Source organism: Mustela nivalis (assembly GCF_964662115.1).
Source record: "Mustela nivalis genome assembly, chromosome: 9".
NCBI lineage: Eukaryota > Metazoa > Chordata > Mammalia > Carnivora > Mustelidae > Mustela > Mustela nivalis.
In genome coordinates, this window is record NC_139028.1 from 38,038,059 (window position 1) to 38,060,495 (window position 22,437).

The following is a 22,437-nucleotide window of genomic DNA, read 5'->3' on the forward strand; positions in this document are numbered from 1 at the left end:
TAAGAGTCACTTATGGTTTGTCTCCCTCCCAATCCCATCTTGTTTCATTTATTCTTCTCCTACCCACTTAAGCCTCCATGTTGCATCAACACTTCCTCATATCAGGGAGATCATACGATAGTTGTCTTTCTCTGCTTGACTTATTTCGCTAAGCATGATATGCTCTAGTTCCATCCATGTTGTTGCAAATGGCAAGATTTCATTTCTTTTGATGGCTGCATAGTATTTCATTGTGTATATATACCACATCTTCTTGATCCATTCATCTGTTGATGGACATCTAGGTTCTTTCCATAGTTTGGCTATTGTGGACATTGCTGCTATAAACATTCGGGTGCATGTGCCCCTTTGGATCACTACATTTGTATCTTTAGGGTAAATACCCAATAGTGCAATTGCTGGGTCATAGGGCAGTTCTATTTTCAACATTTTGAGGAACCTCCATGCTGTTTTCCAGAGTGGCTGCACCAGCTTGCATTCCCACCAACAGTGTAGGAGGGTTCCCCTTTCTCCGCATCCTCGCCAGCATCTGTCATTTCCTGACTTGTTTATTTTAGCCATTCTTACTGGTGTGAGGTGATATCTCATTGTGGTTTTGATTTGTATTTCCCTGATGCCAAGTGATATGGAGCATTTTACATGTGTCTGTGGGCCATCTGGATGTCTTCTTTGCAGAAATGTCTGTTCATGTCCTCTGCCCATTTCTTGATTGGATTATTTGTTCTTTGGGTGTTGAGTTTGCTAAGTTCTTTATAGATTCTGGACACTAGTCCTTTATCTGATATGTCGTTTGCAAATATCTTCTCCCATTCTGTCAGTTGTCTTTTGATTTTGTTAACTGTTTCCTTTGCTGTGCAAAAGCTTTTGATCTTGATGAAATCCCAATAGTTCATTTTTGCCCTTGCTTCCCTTGCCTTTTGCGTTGTTCCTAGGAAGATGTTGCTGCGGCAGAGGTCGAAGAGGTTGCTGCCCGTGTTCTCCTCAAGGATTTTGATGGATTCCTTTCGCACATTGAGGTCCTTCATCCATTTTGAGTCTATTTTAGTGTGTGGTGTAAGGAAATGGTCCAATTTCATTTTTCTGCATGTGGCTGTCCAATTTTCCCAGCACCATTTATTGAAGAGGCTGTCTTTTTTCCATTGGACATTCTTTCCTGCTTTTTCGAAGATGAGTTGACCATAGATTTGAGGGTCTATTTCTGGGCTCTCTATTCTGTTCCATTGATCTATGTGTCTGTTTTTGTGCCAGTACCATGCTGTCTTGATGATGACAGCTTTGTAATAGAGCTTGAAGTCCGGAATTGTGATGCCACCAACGTTGGCTTTCTATTTCAATATCCCTTTGGCTATTCGAGGTCTTTTCTGGTTCCATATAAATTTTAGAATTATTTGTTCCATTTCTTTGAAAAAGATGGATGGTACTTTGATAGGAATTGCATTAAATGTGTAGATTGCTTTAGGTAGCATAGACATTTTCACAATATTTATTCTTCCAATCCAGGAGCATGGAACATTTTTCCATTTCTTTGTGTCTTCCTCAATTTCTTTAATGAGTACTTTATAGTTTTCTGAGTATAGATTCTGTGTCTCTTTGGTTAGGTTTATTCCTAGGTATCTTATGGTTTTGGATGCAATTGTAAATGGGATTGACTCCTTAATATCTCTTTCTTCTGTCTTGCTGTTGGTGTAGAGAAATGCAACTGATTTCTGTGCATTGATTTTATATCCTGACACTTTACTGAATTCCTGTATAAGTTCTAGCAGTTTTGGAGTGGAGTCTTTGGGTTTTCCACATATAGTATCATATCATCTGCAAAGAGTGATAATTTGACTTCTTCTTTGCCGATTTGGATGCCTTTAATTTCCTTTTGTTGTTTGATTGCTGAGGCTAGGACCTCTAGTACTATGTTGAATAGCAGTGGTGATAATGGACATCCCTGCCGTGTTCCTGACCTTAGCGGAAAAGCTTTCAGTTTTTCTCCATTGAGAATGATATTTGCGGTGGGTTTTTCATAGATGGCTTTGATGATATTGAGGTATGTGCCCTCCATCCCTACACTTTGAAGAGTTTTGATCAGGAAGGGATGCTGTACTTTGTCAAATGCTTTTTCAGCATCTATTGAGAGTATCATATGGTTCTTGTTCTTTCTTTTATTGATGTGTTGTATCACATTGACTGATTTGCAGATGTTGAACCAACCTTGCAGCCCTGGAATAAATCCCACTTGGTCGTGGTGAATAATCTTTTTTTTTTTTTTTTGTGAATAATCTTTTTAATGTACTGTTGAATCCTATTGGCTAGTATTTTGTTGAGTATTTTCGCATCTGTGTTCATCAAGGATATTGGTCTATAGCTCTCTTTTTTGGTGGGAATCTTGTCTGGTTTTGGGATCAAGGTGATGCTGGCCTCATAAAATGAGTTTCGACGTTTTCCTTCCATTTCTATTTTTTGGAACAGTTTCAGGAGAATAGGAATTAGTTCTTCTTTAAATGTTTGGTAGAATTCCCCCGGGAAGCCGTCTGGCCCTGGGCTTTTGTTTGTTTGGAGATTTTTAATGACAGTTTCAATCTCCTTACTGGTTATGGGTCTGTTCAGGCTTTCTATTTCTTCCTGGTTCAGTTGTGGTAGTTTATATGTTTCTAGGAATGCATCCATTTCTTCCAGATTGTCAAATTTATTGCCGTAGAGTTGCTCATAGTATGTTCTTATAATAGTTTGTATTTCTTTGGTGTTAGTTGTGATCTCTCCTCTTTCATTCATGATTTTATTTATTTGGGTTTTTTCTCTTTTCTTTTTGATAAGTCAGGCCAGGGGTTTATCAATTTTATTAATTCTTTCAAAGAATCAGCTCCTAGTTTCGTTGATTTGTTCTATTTTTTTGTTTGTTTGTTTCTATTTCATTGATTTCTGCTCTGATCTTTATGATTTCTCTTCTCCTCCTGGGCTTAGGGTTTCTTTCTTGTTCTTTCTCCAGCTCCTTTAGGTGTAGGGTTAGGTTGTGTACCTGAGACCTTTCTTGTTTCTTGAGAAAGGCTTGTACCGCTATATATTTTCCTCTCAGGACTGCCTTTGTTGTGTCCCACAGATTTTGAAACGTTGTATTTTCATTATCATTTGTTTCCATGATTTTTTTTCAATTCTTCTTTAATTTCCCGGTTGACCCATTCATTCTTTAGAAGGACACTGTTTAGTCTCCATGTATTTGGGTTCTTTCCAAACTTCCTTTTGTGGTTGAGTTCTAGCTTTAGAGCATTGTGGTCTGAAAATATGCAGGGAATGATCCCAATCTTTTGATACCGGTTGAGTCCTGATTTAGGACCGAGGATGTGATCTATTCTGGAGAATGTTCTATGTGCACTAGAGAAGAATGTGTATTCTGTTGCTTTGGGATGAAATATTCTGAATATATCTGTGATGTCCATCTGGTCCAGTGTGTCGTTTAAGGCCTTTATTTCCTTGCTGATCTTTTGCTTGGATGATCTGTCCATTTCAGTGAGGGGAGTGTTAAAGTCCCCTACTATTATTGTATTATTGTTGATGTGTTTCTTTGATTTGGTTATTAATTGGTTTATATAGTTAGCTGCTCCCACGTTGGGGGCATAGATATTTAAAATTGTTAAATCTTCTTGTTGGACAGACCCTTTGAGTATGATATAGTGTCCTTCCTCATCTCTTATTATAGTCTTTGGCTTGAAATCTAATTGATCTGATATAAGGATTGCCACTCCTGCTTTCTTCTGATGTCCATTAGCATGGTAAATTTTTTTCCACCCCCTCACTTTAAATCTGGAGGTGTCTTCGGGCTTAAAATGTGTTTCTTGGAGGCAACATATAGATGGGTTTTGTTTTTTTATCCATTCTGATACCCTGTGTCTTTTGACAGGGGTATTTAGCCCATTCACATTCAGGGTAACTATTGAGAGATATGAATTTAGTGCCATTGTATTGCCTGTAAGGTGACTGTTACTGTATATGGTCTCTGTTCCTTTCTGATCTACCACTTGTAGGCTCTCTCTTTGCTTAGAGGACCCCTTTCAATATTTCCTGTAGAGCTGGTTTGGTATTTGCAAATTCTTTCAGTTTTTGTTTGTCCTGGAAGCTTTTAATCTCTCCTTCTATTTTCAATGATAGCCTAGCTGGCTATAGTATTCTTTGCTGCATGTTTTTCTCATTTAGTGCTCTGAAAATATCATGCCAGCTCTTTCTGGCCTGCCAGGTCTCTGTGGATAAGTCAGCTGCCAATCTAATATTTTTACCATTGTATGTTACAGACTTCTTTTCCCGGGCTGCTTTCAGGATTTTCTCTTTGTCACTGAGACTTGTAAATTTTACTATTAGGTGACGGGGTGTGGGCCTATTCTTATTGATTTTGAGGGGCGTTCTCTGAACCTTCTGAATTTTGATGCTCATTCCCTTTGCCATATTGGGGAAATTCTCCCCAATAATTCTCTCCAGTATACCTTCTGCTCCCCTCTCTCTTTTTTCTTCTTCTGGAATCCCAATTATTTTAATGTTGTTTCGTCTTATGGTGTCACTTATCTCTCGAATTCTCCCCTCGTGGTCCAGTATCTGTTTGTCCCTCTTTTGCTCAGCTTCTTTATTCTCTGTCATTAGGTCTTCTATATCACTAATTCTTTCTTCTGCCTCATTTATCCTAGCAGTGAGAGCCTCCATTTTTGATTGCACCTCATTAATAGCTTTTTTTTATTTCAACTTGGTTAGATTTTAGTTCTTTTATTTCTCCAGAAAGGGCTTTTATATCTCTCGAGAGGGTTTCTCTAATATCTTCCATGTCTTTTTCGAGCCCGGCTAGAACCTTGAGAATTGTCATTCTGAACTCTAGATCTGACATATTACCGATGTCTGTATTGATTAGGTCCCTAGCCTTCGGTACTGCCTCTTGTTCTTTTTTTTGTGTTGAATTTTTACGTCTTGTCATTTTGTCCAGATAAGAGTAAATGAAGGGGCAAGTAAAATACTAAAAGGGTGGCAACAACCCCAGGAAAATATGCTTTAACCAAATTAGAAGAGATCCAAAATCGTGAGTGGGGAGAAAGGGGATAAAAAGAGGTTCAAAAAGGAAGAAAGAAAAAAAAAGCAAAAAGAAAAAGAAAAGAAAAGAAAAGAATTTTTTAAAAAAGAAAACACCTATGAAAAATGTAAAAAAGAAAATATATATATATTAGATAAACTAGTAAAAAATCGTTAAAAAAGAAAAAGGTAACAGTTAAAAAAAATTTTTTTTCCTGAAGGCGAGAAAAAAAAAATGAAAAAGAAAAAATTAAATTAACTGCAAGACTAAAAAAAATCACAGGAAAAAAGCCATGAGTTCCGTGCTTGGCTTTCTCCTCCTCTGTAATTCTGCTGCTCTCCTTGGTATTGAAACCGCACTCCTTGGTAGGTGAACTTGGTCTCGGCTGGATTTCTTGTTGATCTTCTGGGGGAGGGGCCTGTTGTAGTGATTCTCAAGTGTCTTTGCCCCAGGCGGAATTACACCGCCCTTACCCGGGGCTGGGGTGAGTAATCCGCTCGGGTTTGCTTTCAGGAGCTTTTGTTTCCTGAGCGCTTTCCGTAGCGTTCTGGAGGACGGGAATACAAATGGCGGCCTCCTGGTCTCCGGCCCGGAGGAGCCGAGAGCCCAGGGCCCCACTCCTCAGTGCGCCCTCAGAGAACAGCGCCCAGTTACTCCCGTCTGCCTAACCTCCGGCCGCGCTCCGAGCTCACCGAGCCTGCGACCGGTTCAAGGTAACCTCGAGCTGTGAGCTTACTGTCGGCTCTGTCTTTGTATCCGGCTTTCCCATTCCAATACCCGCAAGCTCTGCGACACTCAGACACCCCCGATCCTTCTGTGACCCTGCAGGACCTGAGGCCACGCTGACCCCGCGTGGGCTTCGCCCCAGTTTAGCCTCTGGAGCGATGTCCCTCAGCGGAACAGACTTTTAAAAGTCCTGATTTTGTGCACAGTTGCTCCGCCGCTTGCCAGGAGCCGGCCCCTCCCCCCGGGGTCTATCTTCCCGTCGCTTTGGATTCACTTCTCCGCCGGTCCTACCTTTAAGAAAGTGGTTGTTTTTCTGTATCCAGAATTGCTGTTCTTCTCTTCGGTCTGCCGATGGATTTTCAGGTGTTTGCGATCTTTAGATAAGCTATCTAGCTGATCTCCGGCTAGCTGAAGCAGTCTCAGCTTGCTACTTCTCCGCCATCTTGACTCCTCCCCAGACAGAGGCCTTTTCAAATGTATGTGTAGAAGCATAAGGAAAATGCCATAAATCTAAGAAACAACAGTATAGATAAATGGTCTTTCAGTTAATATCTTTCATAAAAAGAAGCATTTTCAAAAGTATGAGTGAAAGCATAGGGAAGAAGTTGCTGTTGCTGATAGCAAAGAGATTACTGCCTATGTTCTTCTCTAGGATTCTGATGGAATCCTGTCTCACAATGAGGTCTTTTATACATTTTGAGTTTATCTTTGTGTACTGTGTAAGAGAATGGTCAAGTTTCAGTCTTCTACATATAGCAGCCCAGTTTTCCCAGAACCATTTATTTAAGAGACTGTCTTTTTTCCACTGTATATTTTTTTCCTGCTTTGTCAAAGATTATTTGCCCATAGAGTTGACGGTCCATATCTGGGCTCTTTACTCTGTTCCACTGTTCTATGTGTCTGCTTTTATGCCAGTACCATGCTGTCTTGGTGATCACAGCTTTGTAATAAAGCTTGAAATCAGGTAACGTGATGCCCCCAGTTTTATTTTTGTTTTTCAGCATTTCCTTAGCGATTCAGGGGTCTCTTCTGATTCCATGCAAATTTTTGGATTATTTGCTTCAGCTCTTTGAAGAATACCGGTGGAATTTTGATCAGAATATCATTAAAAGTATAAATTGATCTAGGCAGTATAGACATTTTCACAATGCTTATTCTTCTGATCCAAGAGCATGGAGTGGCCTTCCATCTTTTTGTGTCTTCTTCAATTTCTTTCATGAGTGTTCTGTAGTTCCTCGAGTACAGATCCTTTACCTCTTTGTTAGGTTTATTCCCAGGTATCTTATGATTCTTGGTGCTATAGTAAATGGAATCGATTCTCTAATTTCCCTTTCTGTATTTTCATTGTTAGTGTAAAAGAAAGTCATTGATTTCTGTACTTTGACTTTGTATTCCGCCACGTTGCTGAATTGCTATATGAGTTCTAGTAGTTTGGGAGTGGAGTCTTTTGGGTTTTTCATATAAAGAATCATGTCATCTGAAAAAAAGCTTCTGCCTAGCAAAAGAAACAGTCAAAAAAGCAAAGAGGCAACCCATGGAATGGGAGAATATATTTGCAAATGACAGTACAGACAAAAGGTTGATATCTAGGATCTATAATGAACTCCTCAAACTCAACACACACAAAACATACAATCATATCAAAAAATGGGCAGAAGATATGAACAGACACTTCTCCAATGAGGGCATACAAATGGCTATCAGACACATTAAAAAATGTTCATCATCATTAGCCCTCAGAGAGATTCAAATTAAAACCACATTGAGATATCACCTTACACTAATTTGAATGGCCAAAATTAACATGACAGGACACAACATGTATTGGAAAGGATGTGGAGAAAGGAGAACCTTCTTCCACTGTTGGTGGGAATGCAAGTTGGTGTAGCCTCTTTGGAGAACAGTGTGGAGATTCCTCAAGAAATTAAAAATAGAATTTCCCTATGACCCGGGACACCTGGGTGGCTCAGTTGGTTAAGCAGCTGCCTTCGGCTCAGGACATGATCCCAGCGTCCTGGGATTGAGTCCCACATCAGGCTCCTTGCTCCGCAGGGAGACTGCTTCTCCCTCTGACTCTGCCTTCCACTGTGTCTGCCTGTGCTCGCTCTCGCTCGCTCTCTCTCTGACAAATAAATAAATCTTAAAAAAATAAAAAAATAAATCCTAAAAAAAAAAAAAAAAGAATTTCCCTATGAACCTGCAATTGCACTCCTGGGTATTTACCCCAAAGATACAGATGTAGTGAAAAGAAGGGCCATCTGTACCCCAATGTTTATAGCAGCAATGGCCACGGTTGCCAAACTGTGGAAAGAATCAAGATGCCCTTCAACGGACAAATGGATAAGGAAAATGTGGTCCATATACACTATGGAGTATCATGCTTCCATCAGAAAGGATGAATACCCAACTTTTGTAGCAACATGGACTGTACTGTAAGAGATTATGCTGAGTGAAATAAGTCAAGCAGAGAGAGTCAATTATCATACGGTTTCACTTATTTGTGGAGTATAACAAATTGCATGGAGGACATGGGGAGATAGAGAGTAGAGGGGAGTTTGGGTAAATTGGAAGGGGAGGTGAACCATGAGAGACTATGGACTCTGGAAAACAATCTGGGGGTTTTGAAGGGGTGGAGGGGTGGGAGGTCGAGGTACCAGGTGGTGGGTATTATAGAGGGCATGGATTGCATGGAGCACTGGGTGTGGTACGAAAACAATGAATACTGTTATGCTGAAAATAAATTTTAAAAAATTTTAAAAAAGGAAAAAAATTTCAATTAATATAAATAAATAAATAAAAAATTATATATATATATATGACTGGTGAATAGAACAGAGCAACTCACTTGGTTTTTGGTGTATTTTGGTCTCCTAGAAGAAAATGCCTCTCAAAATTGTAAAGAAAGAAAGAAAAAAATATATATATATATACAAAAATAAGGGTAAACACGATGAATGGATGGTTGGAATATGACTGTAAAGATGAAAATTTAAAAAAAAAATCTAAAATAGGAATTGATAAGTTGGTTGGAAAAAGAAAGAAAAAGAAAGTGGAGAGAATTTGCCCAGGCTGGAGACTAGAACAAAGCCCTTTAGTAGGCTAAGTGTATATTTTGATCTATTAGAAGAAAGTGTATCCCAAAAAAAATTTAGAAGAAAATACCCTCTATGCATACCAAAAGTCAAGTTAGATATAATGAAGGATACAATATGACTATAATAATGAAGGTACAAAAAGATTTTCTTTTAAAGAAGGTATTGTTAACATAAACTTGTTTAAAAATATTAAAAGAAGAAAGAGTGAAATTTTAAAAAAATTAGAATAAGAAAAAAAATCAAATTAAAAAAATTAATTAACTTTGCAAGACTAAAGAATCATGGGGAGAAAGCCATGAATCCCATGCTTTTTTTTCCCCCTCCTTCGGATTTCTGCTGTTCTCCTTGATCAGTGAGCTTGGTCTTAACTGAATGTTCTTGTTGATCTTCTGGGGAGGGACCTGTTGTAGTGATCCTCAAATGGCTTTGCCTGAGGTGGAATTGTGCCACCCTCGCCAGGGGTAGGGCTAAGTAATCTGCTCGCATTCACCCTCAGGAGCTTTTGTTCCCTGAATGCTTTCCATAGAACTCTGGAGGACAGGAATGAAAATGGCAGTTTCCCAATCTCTGGCTCAGAGATGTTGAGAGCTTGAGGCCCCACTTCTCTGTGCACTCTTGGGGAAAAGTGCTCAATCACTCCCATCTCCCTGGTTTCCGGCAGTGCTCTGAGCTCACCCAGCCTCTGATCAAGCACCTCTGTCTCTGGCAACACAGGCCCATTTGGAGTCTCCAAACCCAGAAGATTTCTGCCTCCAGAGAAGGAAAGTGGTTCTTCCCAGATCTGCCACTTGTGGCATCCCTGCTCAAAGGGGAGTGACCTGATTGTGCCACAGATCACAGTTTAAGGTAACCCCAAGCTGAGACCTAACTCCTCAGCTCTGTTTCTGTAGCCAGCTTTCCAGCTCTGATACCTGTGAGCTCTGCTACACTCAACCCCTTCTTCCCCAGTCCTTCTGTGACCCTGCGGGACCTGAGACCATACTGTCCCCAGGAGAGCTCCACCCCCACTTGGCGTCTGGAGCAATGTCCATCAATGGAGCAGACTTTTGAAAATTTGAATTTTGTGCCCCATTGCTCCACTGCTTTTTGGGAACTGGCCCCTCCTCCCGCAGTCTATCTTCCCATCACTTTGGATTCACTTCTCTGCATGTGCCTACCTTTCTGAAAGTGGGTGATTTTCTGTTTCTAGAATTGCTGCTCTTCTTCTCTTTGATCTCCTGTTGGGTTTGTAGGTGTCAAAATGATTTGATAACTATTTAGCTGAACTCCTATGACCTGATGTCACTTTCTGCTTCTCGTCTGCTGTCTTTAAAGATTCCTCCACTTTTCCTTTTTATTTCTGATGAATCCCATTTTGGCTGGTAAAATGACTGGCAGTTTGTATTTTTTTTTTTTTTTTAGGTTAACAAGACAATATGTGTCTTTTCTTATTCCAGCTTTTAGAGGCCCCTCCTCCATCCCCACCCCAGCCACAGTAGGCAAAGTCCTCCTCACACAGCATCCTTCTAATCTCCTTTTCAGCCTCCTCGAGTTTTAAGGCCCCATTGTCATTCCAGGGGACCACCCGGAGAATTGAAGATCATCTCCTCATCTCAGGGTCCTTAACATAAGCACCTCTTCAGGGTCACTTTTGCTGTGTGATGGAACATGTGCCCAAGTTCCTGGCATTAGCATGGGGACTTCCTAGGATTGGGGCAATATTTTGCCCACCACCATGATGTGAGAAACAAAAACAGAAGAAAAATTATTTTATTTCCTTACTACCTACAGCCCATTGACAAGTCCTTGAAACATGCACATTTCTCTAAGGACTCAACTGCCTCAATGTTGAAACTTTGCTAAGAGCAAAAGACAATCCTAGCCTGACCACCCCCCCCCACCAAGGGTCCTGTAAGCCTACTTTAATATATAAAAATTCCCCCTAGAAATTTAGAAATTTCCTTTATCTCAAAACACCTAAGATACATGTTGACAATTGCTACCCCCAAGCATATGTCCCACCAACACACATCTGAAGCGTCTCATGACTAAGGTTTTATTAGTCAGTAATAAATGATCTTTTCCCAACAAATGCTAGCCCCCTCAAGGTCCTGGAAACCTTGCTGCAAAATTCCTTAGAGACTTACACTATTTCTAAGCCCCTCCCATTCATGAGGAATGGGTCATTCATCATGACCTCGGTGCAGCTCTTTCTGACCATGGGTCCTGTCCCTGTGCTTAATAAAACCACTTTTTGCACCAAAGACTTCTCAAGAATTCTTTCTTTGTTGTCAGTTTCAAACACTAATGTCTTTCCGACATCATATGGTGCCCAATGTGGGTTTTGAGTCCAGAGTCCCTCACTTGGCCTCTAATCCACATTGCAAACTTGGTGAATACCTTCTCTTCTCTTCCTTTGCTATCATCCCAGGGGTCCTTCAAAGAAGGAGGTCTTATTGGAACACTGTCATGTCAATTGCTCAGGCTGAAATCATATAGCCAGCAGTTAGTCTACAGGGAGGAGAAAGCCTGCTTTTTGATTAAAAGTTAGAACTCTAGTCAGAATAGCAATAAGCCCCCAGAAACTTAATGTCCTCTCTTCATCCCTGTTCTTATACAAAGTTGTCTGTCTTGGGCATGGAACAGCCAACTGTCACAAGACAGCTGCCAATCTTGACTTCCATATGAGGTTTCCTCTTGATTGATCTAATGTGATCACATCCCTGGTCTAAATGCTTCTGGGCTGGGACCTCCAATGGAAGCTGGCTGAAAACAGCACCTAATTGAATTAAAACCCATCTGGGGACCATTTCCTAGGGAAGCTGGCTGTAAAGACCACATGTGTTGGAATGTCACTTAAATCAGGATGGATTTCTGTCTCTATTGTTTTCTGTCAGCTTCCTCTACAAACTACTTAAACTACAAAATTTGTTAATTTCCCCCCCTTGTAAAACCTTTTTTCTAGTATTATCTATGGGTTAAAAACTGGAAAGGCAATATGCAAACTTCAGTGAATATGATGGCATGGCATCATATCTCTGTCCATTCACCAAGTACCCATCAGCAACCTAGGATGTGATAGGGTAGGGGAAGGATGCCAACATCCCTCTTACGAGGGCTTATATGGAAGGAGTGCTTTCACAGAAAGGCAGAATTGTGATCAATAGTGATTTCTTCTTTGAGGGAAGCCTCCAATCACTTTTGACACAGAGGAACCTCTGACATATCCTGTGTGGGATGCCACCTGGGAGTTGGGGGTGTGGATTTGATAATGGACATTCTTTAGTTTTCTGGAAGCATGGCCTCAGTAGGATTCCCCTTTGGTTCCCAAGGACTCTCCCTTGGGGTGCCTTTTAACCCACTGGAAACAATTTGGGTTGCAAAACTTAGGAAAGGACTGAGCTCCTGTAAAACTGCATGGCCTAAGTAGGATCTGTTACTTAGATCTCTTCTGCAATAAATAAGGCAGAATGTGTTTGCCCAAATGTGTCTGGCTAGTAAACCCCCTCCTGATACATTGCATAATAATCTAAATAGGCCTACTCCAAATAAACCCACATTGCTGGAGGAAACACAGGCCCTCCCTAGCAAAGGAGACTCTGACTCTCTTTCTATCTCTGACTGTTCCTCCTCCTAATGAATGCAGAGGCTTCTCACTCACTCATTTCTTGGGTTAATAGCTACAATTGGAGCCAACTGTGGTAAGTCCACCTTGGGACAGAGACTTTAAGGAATATTCCCAAGCAGCTGCTGAAATTCTCTTATTTTCTGGGAAATTTCTTGTATTCTCTGGCCCAATATGGACTGCCTATTCCCCATTGTAAGGAAAACATGGCAATTTCTCCTCTGTTGGAGATAATAAGCTCTAAAATTGGGAACACTTTCTCTATCTTTTGGCAGCACTTTGCCTCTTCTGTCTTACCCTCCTCCTTCTTCTGTTTCTGCACCACACTGAGAGCAGCCTGCCGCACTGGCTTCTTTCTATACCATCCTCAGTAACTTAGGCACCATGGCTCCATCTCCCCTCACTATCAAGGAGTGAAGAGCAGCCCCTAGACCTAACACTGCCCACACCAGATTTCCCCACCTGTGTCTCAGGTAAAAATTGAAAATGGGAAAGATCCAGATGGAGCATAATTCAGTGTTTAAACTAAGTTAAGTTTGTTAGTTTAATTGGGGTAGATGTGTCTTTAAAGTTATCAGCACTAGGGGTGCCTGAGTGGCTCAGTCAATTAAGCAGCTGCCTTCAGCTCAGGTCATGATCCTGGGGTCTTGAGATCAAGCACTGTATCAAGCTCCCTGCTCAGCAGAGAGCCTGCTTCTCCATCTCCCCACTTGTGCTGTCACTCTATTTGTGTCAGATAAATAAATAAAATTTTAAAACTCAATAAATAAAAGTTTAGAAAACATTTAAATTTATCAACTCTTTTTATTTATTTATTTATTTTTTTTAACTTTTTATTTTTTATAAACATATATTTTTATCCCCAGGGGTACAGGTCTGTGAATCACCAGGTTTACACACTTCACAGCACTCACCAAAGCACATACCCTCAACTCTTAATGTAAAACTTTTATTCTCTCGAGGTTTGCTGAAGGTCAAATAAGTTCATATTAACTCTGTTGCAATTTGTAAGCAAAAATATGACTTGAAATGATGGTTAATCTCATCTGTCTCCAAGTGTTCATAAGTAATTGTTAAGATAAGTTCCACAATGTTTGGTAACCTGAACCTTTAAAGTTTTGCTTGAATGATAAATGGGATTAAATTCATTGGATATCTAGGTCTTTTCCAAATATGATAAAGTGCTAAATTATTGCTAATTGTACATATATTTGTGTTTTGACTTCTTATTGCAAAAACAAACAAACAAACAAACAAAAAAAAACAAAAACAACAACAACAAAAACCCCACAAAGGTATTTGGGTCTGGTGGTAAAAATGCTTTGTGTTCAACTGGTTCATAAAATTTCTGTCTGTAGAATTCTGGTGAAAGAGTTCACACTTGGTTACTACTTTGGCTTCACTGGAGACTAAGGTTTCTAAGAATGCAAAATTCTGCAAATGTAATTAAGATTTATGGGAATAAGGAAAACAAATCTGTATGTAAAAAAGTAGGAGATATGAAAGAAAGATAAAAGGAATGAGAATGCATTTTTGTTCAAGACAAAAGAAGGTAATTTTGTCCTAAATGAGACTGTTTTTTGGAAAAAATGGCTTGGGACAAAAATCTTCATGCAAAAGAAGGTTGTCGAAGGTTTATGATGGGAAAACTGTGGGATGGAATTTTAGGTGCAGTCAGGGCAGACTAAGATTGAAATGAATGGATTATGAAGGACACTGATGTAAGATTGAAAGTCTGTTTTCTCTCTGTTCAAAAAGACAAGTATTCTTGAATTGTTGGTCTTCTCTTGATAAGAAAATGTACACAGTTATGGAGCACCTGGGTGGCTCAGTGGGTTGAGCCTCTGCCTTTGGCTCATGTCATGGTCTCAATGTGCTGGGACTGAGCCCCGCTTTGGACTCTCTGCTCAGCAGGGAGCCTGCTCTCCCCTCTTCCTCAGCTTGCTTCTCTGCCTGCTTGTTATCTCTTTCTCTTTGTCAAATAAAAAATTAAATCTTAAAAAAAAGAAAATGTACACAGTTGTTTTCTCTTTGCCTGCCCAGAAAAAAATGTTTCTGTTTTGTCTTTATCAGCTCTTTTATCTTCCCTAAACTTATTTGGGCATATACTTAAAACTGTCTGAGGTTTAAACAAACTTCCCCAAGATTTAAATCATGAACAAAATCTCCTTGACTAATTAGACTTATTTATTTGGTATATTAGCTTCTAGTATGAGGTCATCACTTGATATTCTGATTATTGAAGTGTTATGTGTCACAGAAAATAACTGAGTTTCCTTGTCAATTGCATCATAATGAACTCTCATGTCAGATCATTAACAATGTCCATTTCCGAGTTTTGTCATTTATAATTGCTCTTATTCTCTTGCCAAATGAGTTTTATCTTCAAGAAGGTGCATAGAAAGGACATTTAAGACAAAACAAGTAATCAGTATATTTAAGATCATAAAAATGAAATGGGTAAGAATTTCCAGAACTGACTAAAAAGTTGCATTCAAATTAAACAAGAATTAGTAACATGGAACTAAATGAACTAAAAATATGATTATACTTTTGTGACTCTTGTTTCAGACATTGTTGGTTCTCTAGTGTTTACTGTCCCAGATTAAAAAAACTTTTTCTTAAGATATCTGTGACTTTCAGGAATGTGATAAAGTATCACTTGTGAACAAGGTGAAGCATTTAACTTTTCTCTACCTAAACCCTCTAAAATTCAAAAGGTCTCAGTGAGTATACTATCTTCCATGACAATCATAATAATTTCCATAAGTCAATGAGGATCTGCTCTCCTTATCTGTAATAGGGCACCATTGGAAACATTGGTTATTTTACCAAGGCTTTGACTGGAATGTCATATTTGAGAGAAACATGCATAGGCTCAGATATGACCAAACAGCTTTGAGGAACTAAGGTTGACTTTGTAAAACATGGAGCCATAAAGCCCCTTGGAAGTTCCAGCAACCTCACCAGCTGAGTAAAGAATGTCACTTCCTAGAAGCTGTGGGAACCACAGGGTATATTGGAGATCTCATTAAAAAGAATACCCCCCACATCTTCCTGTATAACAAGCACATCTGGTGGCAAGTACTTCTTTTGGCTTCTGGCCTGCAGAGTCTACTAAAAGTTCAACATAGAGATTCCTTCTAAAGTGTTCCACAAGCAGATTCTAAAATATTTTTTTTTAATGTTCAGTTAGCTAACATGTAATACATAATTTGTTTTTGATGTACTGTTCAGCAATTCATTAGCTTTATATAACACCCAGTGCTCATCACAGCATGTGCCCTCCTTAATATCCATCACCCAGTTACCCCATCCCTCACCTCTTCCCCTTCTGTAACACTCAGTTTGGTTCCCAGAGTCCAGAGTCTGTCACAGTTTGCCTCCATCTCTGATTTATTCCCATTCAGTTTTCCCTCCCTACCCCTGTAGCCCTCCACACTATTCCTTATGTCCACACATAAGTGAAACTATATAGTTGCCTTTCTCTGCTTGACTTACTTGACTTAGCATAATACCCTCCAGTTCTATCCGTGTTGATGCAAATAGTAGGTATTCATCCTATCTGATGGCTGAGTAATATTTCATTGTATATCTGGAAGACATCTTTATCCATTCATCTGTTGAAGGGCATCTCAACTCCTTCCAGTTGGGCTATTGTGGTGCATATGGCCCTTCTTTTCATTATATCTGTATCTTTGGGGCAAATACCTAGTAGTGCTATTGCTGGGCTATAGGGTAGCTCTGTTTTTAATGTCTTGGGGATCCTCCGTACTGTTTTCCAGAGAGGCTGCACAAACTTGCGTTGTCACCAACAGCATAAGAGAGCTCGCCTTTCTCCACATCCTTGCCAAGATTTGTTTTCTGTCTCAATAATTTTTCTTGTCTCATTAATTTTTGCCATTCTACTTATGTAAGGTGGTATTTCATTGCAGTTTTGATATGTAGTTTCCTGATGGCTAGTGATGTTTAACTTTTCTTCATGTGTCTATTAGCCATATGTATGCCTTCTTTGGAGAAGTGTCCTTTCATGTTTTCTGTACATTTCTTGACTGGATTATTTGTCTCTTGGATGTTGAGTTTGAGGAGTTCTTTATAGATCTTAGATACCAGTCCTTTATCCACAGTGTCATTTGCAAATATTTTCCCATTCCATGGTTTGTCTCTTAGTTTTGTTGATTGTTTCCTTTGCTGTTCAGAAACTTTTCATCCTGATGAAGCCCAAATAGTTCATTTTCACTTTTATTTTCCTTGTCTTTGGAGACGTGTCTTGTGAGAATTTGCTATGGCCAATCAAAGAGGGTACTGCCTATGTTCTCTTCTAGAATTTTTTTTAAATTTATTATTTATTTTCAGCATAACAGTATTCATTATTTTTGCACCACACCCAGTGCTCCATGCAATCCATGCCCTCTATAATACCCACCACCTGGTACCCCGACATCCCACCCCCCACCCCTTGAACCCTCAGATTGTTTTTCAGAGTCCTTAGTCTCTCATGGTTCACCTCCCCTTCCAATTTCCCCAACTCCCTTCTCCTCTCTATCTCCCCATGTCCTCCATGCTATTTATTATGCTCCACAAATAAGTGAAACCATATGATGATTGACTCTCTCTGCTTGACTTATTTCATTCAGCATAATCTCTTCCAGTCCCGTCCATGTTGCTACAAAAGTTGGGTTTTAGTCTTTTCTGATGGAGGCATACTACTTTTCTGATGAGGAGACCACATCTTCCTCATCCATTTGTCCGTTGAAGGGCATCTTGGTTCTTTCCACAGTTTGGTGACCGTGGCCATTGTTGCTATAAACATTGGGGTACAAATGGCCCTTCTTTTCACAACATCTGTATCTTTGGGGTCAATACCCAGGAGTCCAATGGCAGGGTCATAGGGAAGTTCTATTTTTAATTTCTTGAGGAATCTCCACACTGTTCTCCAAAGAGGCTGCACCAACTTGCATTCCGACCAACAGTGGAAGAGGGTTCCCCTTTCTCCACATCCTTTCCAACACATGTTGTTTCCTGTCTTGCTAATTTTGGACATTCTAACTGGTGTTTGGTGATATCTCAATGTGGTTTTAATTTGAATCTCCTAGGATTTTGATGGATTTCTATTGCACATTGAGGTCCTTCATCCATTTAGAGTTTATCTTTGTGTATGGTGTAAGAGAATGGTCAAGTTTCATTCTTTTGCATATGGTTATCCAATTTTCCCAGCATCATTTATTGAAAAGACTGTCTGTTTTCCATTGGATTTTTTTTTTCTTGATTTGTCAAAGAATAGTTGACCATAGAGTTGAGAGTCCATTCCTGGGTTCTCTATTCATGTTCTATTGATCTATATGTTCCTTGATCTATGTGTCTGTGTTGATAATCACAGCTTTCTAATATAGTTTGAAGTCGGGCACTGTGATGCCTCCATCTTTTTTTTTTCTTTCTTTTACAACAATCCCCTTGTGATTCAGGGTCTTTTCTGGTTCCATACAAATTTTAGGATTGTTTGTTCCAGCTTTGTGAAAATTTTCCATGGCATTTTGATAAGGATTATATTGATAGTGTAGATTGCTCTGGGCAGCATTGACATTTTCACAATGAGATTCTAAAAGATCTATATGATTGACCATTATTCTTTCTATGCTTATGTAGATCACTAGGCCACGTTTGTTAAAACTGGGTTTGTTTTTCAAATAAATTAGTACTGCTTTAGCTATCTCTAAATTAGCCTTGATTTGAGTATCTCTAGAAATAAGGGAGATTTTAGAGAGAAAAATATGTTTCAATAACACATTTTTGTGGATGTTAAGTTTTAGATATGGCTGTCTCTAAATATTTGTTGTTTACCTAGGCTAGACAACTTGAGGTAAGCTTCAGAGAAATTGCAAAAATAGCTCATATAGACAATCTTTGTGCTTTTTATTCTGTGGGTATAATAACAAGACCTCATGGGCATATAATTATTTAAACAGCTGAAAAAAATGGGATAGCTTCCCCAATGATTGTATAACTCAGCTCTCACCTTGACCATTTCTGTAAGGTTTGGATGACAAAATCAATCCTTAAAAACTAGAGTGTACTCTCATTCCATTGGATTAACTATGGAATTGTAGAGATATGGATGACCCAATTTATTTATGATTGGATTGGATAATGCACTTGGGAATGCCCTTATCTCCTGAGACAAGTCTTCTCCCACTTGCCAGTGATTCTTTGTAATTAAGATATTGTTATCACTGGACCTCAGAGAAATCTTCTTGATGGTATTATCCCTTAGCCATATTTATCCTAAATGCCACCTCCATTGAGGTACAATTGCAAAAAGCTTTAGCCAAGCATATAACAGTCCTACTGGCAGGAGTCTCAAAGCTCATAATGGGACAGTCCCTGATTACAGTGATTTCACGTCAGGTCCGGAATGTGTTTGAGACCAAAGCCACATACAGACTACGGAAGTCCAACTTATGAAACACCATGTTATGCTTCTATATAAGCCTGAAATAATACTTGAAACATGTCAGACTTTAAAGTCAGGTAAGCCTTATGCCTGGACCTGATCATATGCTTCTATAAGAGTTCAGAGCATAAGAGTTCAGAGATTATTGATCTTGTTTATTCTAGTCAATCAGATTTAAAATATTCTCCTATCAAAAGTACAGATGACAGTTTACTAATAGCAATAGTTTCATCAAAGAAGGAATAAGAAAAGCTGGGTATGCTATAGTGCTCACTCCTGCTTTGTAATTGCCAAAACCTTAAAAATTAATATTTATACCAACTCCAAATATGTTTTCCTAATCCAGTGTGTCTATGGAGAAATTTGGAAGAGAAGGGGATCATAATGAAGCCATAACTCCCCAATCAACTATGGGTCTGAAATGATTACTCTTCTTGAGGCTATACATATACCTAAGGAGGTAGCTATAATTCACCTCAAAAGGGCATCAAAGGATATGACCTTAGACTCTAAAGGACATAATTTACTACACTGAAGCTAATCAGGCAGCACAAAATAAACAGATTGTAAGTCTTTTACCAGTCTCTCTCTTTTTCTAAAGATTTATTTATTTATTTGACAGACAGAAATCACAAGAAGGCAGACTGGCAGGCAGAGAGAGAGGAGGAAGCAGAGAGCCTGAAGCAGGGCTCTATCCCAGGACTCTGAGATCATGACCTGAGATGAAGGCAGAGGCTTTAACCCACTGAGCCACCCAGGCACCCCTCTTTTACCAGTATTAACTCCAATAAAGTCCATAAGTTATGCCTAACAGGACCAAGAAATGTATTAAGACTGGTTTGTTAGTAACAAGGGAAAAATCTTTATACAAAAATAACCAATGGAAGGTAATGCAGGGTTTACACCAATCTACTCATTTGTGCAGAAAGGCCACTGAGGTTACAAAACCTTTGCTAAGAGAAATTGTCCCTAGATGTGGACTCCCTTGGTCCCTACAAACTACAGCAACCTGTCTTTTATGACACATTCAAAAGAAGGCACTCCAAAATTGAATAGTCCTTGATATCTTCACTGCAGTTTAAGGAGGCCAAGAATTAGACAACTATCTCCTAATGAGACCCAATGGCTATGTGTCCCTAATTTGTGTTCATAGCTTCCCCCAGGCTGGATAGGCTGCTGTACTCTGGGTTTTGCTTGGGTGAATGGGCACATTATTAAAAACATTACCAAATCAGCCAAACTTTCAAATTTAAAACAATGATGGATATGATATGTTCTATGTCTCATTGGTATGACCAACTAATATTCATCTTTGTTCCCTGTTTGGGACTGGGGGGTGTTGTTTGGCACATGGAAACTCTTAAAAATTTCATTGTCAGAGCCCTAAGTGATACTCTACAAAGTGAAACATCTAAAATTTTTTTAGATGTTTTAACTGCTACACAAGGTGGAATGAACTATTTGAACATGGTATGTGGGTTTTTTCTTGGCTTATCTATTCCATTCTACTGATCTACATAATGTTGGGAGGAGGCATGTTACATTTTAAAAAGACATAGACTTAATGTGTATGATACATAAATATTTTCAAAAAGTTAGTTCAAACAAGTATAAACAATCCATAAGAAAGGAAATAAATAAATTATGACAATCCATACTTAAACAATATGAATGTGTATGTGGCTGTTACAAAGAAATAAATTTTAAATGTATCAGAAATAAGTTTTAAATGTATCATCTAATGTAAAGAAATCTGGAAAATAATATATTCAATGTGAGCCCATTTGTTCAAAAGTGATTTGTTTGCATTTAGATATAAATACAGAGATGAAGCCATGTGTACCTTCTAATGGAGAGGAGAGCACAATTAGGAGCATGAGAAGGATACAGAAATTAAATTTTATCATATAAATTTTGGTTCTACAACTACAAAAGACCATAAACTCTTACATATGCAACCTAGTTTTATTACTTGTAGGAATAATAATGTTCTCCCCAAGATGTCCTAATCCTCAGAATCTGTGAATATGTTACATTAAATGGAAACTAGTAGTGAAGATTGCAGGAATAATTAAATTCACTAGTCAGAAAGCCTTAAAATGGGGAGACTATACCAGATTATCTGGGTAGAATTACTGTAATTATGGGATCCCATTAAAGTGGAAGGGAAAGGCAGAATAGGATGTCAGAGTGATGTGATATAAGAAGGAACTTGACTGCTATTTATGACTTTCTAGATTGGGAAATGAACAGTGGGCCAACAAATTTGGGTTGCTTCTAGAAGCTGGGAAAGGCAGGTCTCCAGAATGGTACATAAACCTGAAAACAGCTTGAGTGTCAGACTTCTAACCTGTAGAAATGTAAGACAATATAATTATTGTCTTTTTTTTTAAGATTTTTCATTTATTTACTTGAGAGAGAGACAGTGAGAGAGAGCATGAACGAGGAGAAGGTCAGAGAGAGAAGCAGACTCCCCATGGAGCTGGGAGTCCGATGCGGGACTCGATCCCGGGACTCCAGGATCATGACCTGAGCCGAAGGCAGTCGTCCAACCAACTGAGCCACCCAGGCGTCCCCATTTATTGTCTTTAAGCCAGTATTGTTAATGTAATTTCTGATGGCAGCGATTGAAAATGAATATATTACTTTTTTTAAGGACATCTCTATATATTTTTTATTGTGATAAAATATAAGTAACACAAAATTTATCAAACTAACCATTTGAAAGCATATTATTCCATGACATTAAATGCATTCACACTGTTGTGCAACCAACACCATCATCAATCAATCAGGAATTTTTCATCATCCCAAACTATATTGTCATACCCACTAAGCAATAATTCCCAATTATCCCCTCCCTTAGCACCTGGAAAGCACCATTTTACCTTTCATCTCTATTAATTTGATTCCTCTAGGTATCTCACGTAAGTGGAATTGTATAACATGTGTCTTTTTGTGACTGGCTTATTTCACATAGCATAATGTCTTTTTTTTTTTTAATTTCTTTTCAGCATAACAGTATTCATTGTCTTTGCACAACACCCAGTGCTCCACACAAAACGTGCACTCCTCAATACCCACCACCTGGTTCCCTTAACCTTCCACCCCCAGCCCCTTCAAAACACTTGGGTTATTTTTCAGCATCCATAGTTTCTCATGGTTCACCTCCCCTTCCAATTTCCCCCAACTCTCCTCTCCTTTCCATCTCACCATGTCCTCCATGTTATTTGTTATGCTCCACAATAAGTGAAACCATATGATAATTGACTCTCTTTGCTTGACTTATTTCACTCAGCATCATCTCTTCCAGCCCCATCCATGTTGCTACAAAATTTGGGTATTCATCCTTTCTGATAGAGGCATAATATTTCATAGTGTATATGGACCACATCTTCCTTATCCATTCATCAGTTGAAGGGCATCTTGGTTCTTTCCACAGTTTGGTGACCGTGGCCATTGCTGCTATAAACATTGGGGTACACTTTTTTTCACTACATCTGTATATTTGGAGTAAATATGCAGTAGT